This window comes from Sinocyclocheilus rhinocerous, unplaced genomic scaffold (genome assembly GCF_001515625.1).
Source record: "Sinocyclocheilus rhinocerous isolate Xijiao unplaced genomic scaffold, SAMN03320098_v1.1 scaffold5048, whole genome shotgun sequence".
In the NCBI taxonomy this organism is placed as follows: domain Eukaryota; kingdom Metazoa; phylum Chordata; class Actinopteri; order Cypriniformes; family Cyprinidae; genus Sinocyclocheilus; species Sinocyclocheilus rhinocerous.
This window is the reverse complement of record NW_015657993.1, coordinates 204049-208421: the sequence shown is the minus strand read 5'-3', so window position 1 is coordinate 208421 and position 4373 is coordinate 204049. Positions and strand designations below refer to the sequence as shown.

The following is a 4373-nucleotide window of genomic DNA, read 5'->3' as shown; positions in this document are numbered from 1 at the left end:
TTGTTGTATGATATTGTAAAAATGAAGGATCTAATTTCCTGTGTGCGGTTTTGAACTATTGATTTTATGGGGGTATAGCTCAGTGGTAGAGCATTTGATTGCAGCTCAAGAGGTCACCTGTTCAAATCTGGGTACCCCCTTTAGACTTGACAGCTATGGAGTAACCAAAGCCTTTATTTTAAAGTGAAGATGTTGTTGTATGATATTGTAAAAATGAAAGATCTAATTTCCTGTGTGTGGGTTTGAGCTGTTGATTTTATGGGGGTATAGCTCAGTGGTAGAGCATTTGACTGCAGCTCAAGAGGTCCCCTGTTCAAATCTGGGTGCCCCCTTTAGACTTGACAGCTTTGGAGTAACCAAAGCCTTTATTTTGAAGTGAAGATGTTGTTATTTGAGGATTTTGAGCTTCTGATCCTGTGGGGGTATAGCTCAGTGGTAGAGCATTTGACTGCTGAGCAAGAGGTCCCCAGTTCAAATCTGGGTACCCCCTTTGAACATGGCAGCTTTGGAGTAACCAAAGCCTTTATTTTGAAGCGAAGATGTTGTTGTATGATATTGTAAAAATGAAGGATCTAATTTCCTGTGTCCGATTTTGAGCTGCTGGGGTATAGCTCAGTGGTAGAGCATTTGACTGCAGATCAAGAGGTCCCCAGTTCAAATCTGGGTGCCCCCTTTAGACTTGGCAGCTTTAGAGTAACCAAAGCCTTTACTTTATAGTGAATATATTGATTGATATTGTAAAAATGAAGAATCAAATTTCCTGTGTGCAGTTTTGAGCTACTGGTTTTGAGCATGCTAGTACTAATGTTAATTTAGTCTACGAAGATGAGGATGAAAAATATTCGTTAACGAACATTTTTTTTTGCGACTAAGACGAGACGTTGACGAGCTAAATTTAATATCTGATGATAAAAACTATGCCGAAATTTATGCCGTGCCTTCGTTAACAATACGAGACGGGACTATAATGTTATTTGTGGACTACCGGACATTCAAAATACATCCTATAGGCTACTGTCTTGTCTTTCAAAATGTGCGTCCCTGACATTGGATTGCAATCGGATAAGGGGCGTTTGCATATTTAGTCTCAGTATGGTAGCCGCAGTTGATGCATAGGCTACCAAAATGCGAACTAGCGATCTGAAACAATGGCCTCAGCACCCGAAGGGGTAGGGATAAGGTGACCAGATGTCCCGTTTTTCCCGGGAGTCACAATTCGTTGTCGATTAACTTAAAGTTAGTGAAGGCGGGATAGGCAGAATCGCGCTGATAGAAGTGCTCTCTCTTGCACACGCTCCACTTCTTCAGTTCTCATATACAGCGCGCAAACAGTTCTCAGTGCTCAAATACACACACAGCAGTCCAAATGTCTATCGTGTAGAGTATCTCACGTAAATACAAGTTTTACGACTCTCACATGGTTGGGAGGAGACCTTAGTTTTTCCGGTGGAATGCGGAGATTCAATGTTCGTTTGTGTCTGCTCACAGAGGCCTTACATTGATATTGTCAAAATGAAGCATCTAATTTCCTTTTTTGAGCTAGGGATTTTATGGGGGTATAGCTCAGTGGTAGAGCATTTGACTGCAGATCAAGAGGTCCCCAGTTCAAATCTGGGTGCTCCCTTTGGTCTTGGCAGCTTTGGAGTAACCAAAGCCTTTACTTTGAATTGAAGATGTTGCTGTTTGATATCGTCAAAATTAAGGATCTAATTTCCTGTGTGCGGTTTTGAGCTGTTGATTTTGTGAGGGTGTAGCTCCATGGTAGAGCATTTGACTGCAGATCAAGAAGTCCCCAGTTCAAATCTGGGTGTCCCCTTTGGAACTGGCAGCTTTAGGTTAACCAAAGCCTTTATTTTAAAGTGAAGATGTTGTTGTATGATATTGTAAAAATGAAGGATCTAATTTCCTGTGTGCAGTTTTCAGCTACTGTTTTCGTGGGGGTATAGCTCAGTCGTAGTGCATTTGACTGCAGATCAAGAGGTCCCCAGTTCAAATCTGGGTGCCCCCTTTAGACTTGGCAGCTTTGGGTTAACCAAAGCCTTTATTCTAAAGTGAAGATGTTGTTGTATGATATTGTAAAAATGAAAAATCTAATTTCCTGTTTGCAGTTTTGAGCTACTGTTTCTAGGATCTAAGTTCCTTTCTGTGGTTTGTGCTTCATACTGTATTTATACCCCTTTGGACTTGGCAGCTTTGGAATGACCAAATCCTTGACTTCTAAGCAAGTCTATCATTGCTTGTCATTTTTAAATTGAAGCATCTAATCTCCTTTTTGTGATTTTGCACTCTCTATGAGAGTATAGTTAAGTGGTTGAGCATGCTAGTACCGATCGAGAGGTCCCAGGTTCAAAGCCGGGTGCCCCCTTTGGACTTGTCTTCTTTGAAGTAACCGAAGCCTTGATTTCAAAGTACAACATTCGTCTTTCCATATTCTCAAAGTGAATGATCTAATTTCCTATGTGTCATTTTCAGTTCTTCACTCCGTCGGGGTGTAGCTTAGCGGTAGAGCATTTGACTGCAGATCAAGCAAATTTGCGTTTGGAGAAACATTCATTCAATGGCTCAGAACACTATATAGCAGCCCAAAAGCTTCCTTGATCACAAATGACTTTGTTTCACCATTGTTCCAACTACAACGCGGGACCAGGCAGGGATGTCCTCTTTCCCCTCTACTATTTGCAATATTCATAGAACCATTGGCAGTCGCAATAAGAGAAAAAAAAAATAACATCACTGGTATTACAATAAATAAGAGCACCCATAAAATATCATTGTATGCTATTCAAATCCAGAAAAATCTATAAATTAGGTCATCAGTCTTATTAATGAATTCTCGAATGTATCAGATTACACTGTAAACTGGTCTAAGTCTACTATTTGAACAATTAATAAAATTTCTCAGAGGACAGGATTTACGAATACCCAGTTTAATGTAGGCAACATTACTTATTTAGGAATAGATATACTGTATCTCCTCCCTTATCGGATCTATTTAATCTAAAAGTTGTTCCATTGCTTTAAACAATTGAAGATGACTTAAATCGATGGATGAATCTTTCACTATCTCTTTTAGGACAAATTGCCACAGTTAAAATGTCCATATTACCCAGAGTTAACTACTTATTCACAATGATTCCTATACAACCCACTAAAAAATGGTTCTAGTCATTAAATAGTAAGATAAATACATTCTATTGGAAAAATAAAAATCCCAAAATAAGTATAAACACTATACAAAAAAGTAAGGAAATGGGAGGTTTAGGTGCACCTAATTTTTATTTTTACTATCTTGCAGCACAACTACAATACCTTTGTAAATGGATAAATGGCAACTACTCTCACAATCCATGGTTACAATTGGAACAGTCCGAATGCGAAAATATTTCATTACCAGATCTGTAAGCAGTAGGACATCTGGGGATGTCTCGCTACTCTTTTATGAATACTGCGGTTTCGAACGTACTTCTTTCTTCACATACTCTTTTCTCCTACTATCCCTGCAAACATGTCACTGGCTGTCACGCTGGCTTTTTGCGGGCACAGTGGGCTAGGGCCAGCCCACACCAAACCTAAACAGGCCCAGTGCGGGCTTGCCTAGGTGAGGCCCACAGCTTTGGGCTCACCGCAGGCTCTCTGTGAGCAGGCCACAGTAGCGGACTGTCCACATTAATCCTATGATGGCCCAGTGTGGGCCAGCCCGTTCGGGCCCAGAGCAACTTTTGTATCCTTTGGGCCCATGCAGGTTTTGTGTAGGCAGCCCTGTAATGCAACTAGGAGAATACAAACAACATTGATTGGCCATTCTTTAGCCACTCAATTGAAGTGGAGTGGCTCAAACCAAAAGAGACCTTTTCAGAACCTGTTGTTTCATATAGGCCAGGGATCCTCAAATCTGGCTCACGAGATCCACTTTCCTGCAGAGTTTAGTTCTAACCTTAATCAAACACACCTGAGCAAGCATGTCTTCAGGATCATTAGAAAATCACAGGTGGGTGAGTTTGATCAAAGTTGGAGCTAAACTCTGCAGGAAAGTGAGTTTAATGAGCCAGATTTGAGGATCCTGATATAGGCCGATTTACTTTTCCGAGGCTGTTTGAAAATGCTCCATTCAGCCAAGTCCTCCTTATTCTGAAGTTGAGAGTGAGATAAAGGTGTGGTTGTGGAATTCAAGAGACAGAGCGGGTGGACGAAAGGAGCGCTAACACCGTCTGCTGACTAGTTAAGAGACCTCGAGAGAAGAGTGAGCTTTGCTCATAAACATTAGATCACTCACACCCAAAGCAGTTATTGTAAATTAAATTATCACAGATGTAGCATCTGCGTAGAATCATGCATGATCTTTGGGGTTTTATGGCTTAAGAGACCCTTTTAGC

General features: G+C 40.8%; 6 non-coding genes across 6 annotated transcripts; all 6 read left to right on the top strand.

Annotated features, from left to right (window-relative positions):
* Positions 1-68: 68 nt before the first annotated feature.
* Positions 69-140, top strand: trnac-gca (transfer RNA cysteine (anticodon GCA)). Its single transcript has one exon. It is a non-coding gene; the product is annotated as a tRNA-Cys (tRNA).
* A 120-nt stretch (positions 141-260) lies between these two features.
* trnac-gca (transfer RNA cysteine (anticodon GCA)) lies at positions 261-332 on the top strand. Its single transcript has one exon. It is a non-coding gene; the product is annotated as a tRNA-Cys (tRNA).
* Positions 333-418: 86 nt separating this feature from the next.
* trnas-gcu (transfer RNA serine (anticodon GCU)) lies at positions 419-490 on the top strand. Its single transcript has one exon. It is a non-coding gene; the product is annotated as a tRNA-Ser (tRNA).
* Positions 491-601: 111 nt separating this feature from the next.
* trnac-gca (transfer RNA cysteine (anticodon GCA)) lies at positions 602-673 on the top strand. Its single transcript has one exon. It is a non-coding gene; the product is annotated as a tRNA-Cys (tRNA).
* An 879-nt stretch (positions 674-1552) lies between these two features.
* Positions 1553-1624, top strand: trnac-gca (transfer RNA cysteine (anticodon GCA)). The gene has a single exon. It is a non-coding gene; the product is annotated as a tRNA-Cys (tRNA).
* A 312-nt stretch (positions 1625-1936) lies between these two features.
* trnac-gca (transfer RNA cysteine (anticodon GCA)) lies at positions 1937-2008 on the top strand. Its single transcript has one exon. It is a non-coding gene; the product is annotated as a tRNA-Cys (tRNA).
* Positions 2009-4373: the final 2365 nt, after the last annotated feature.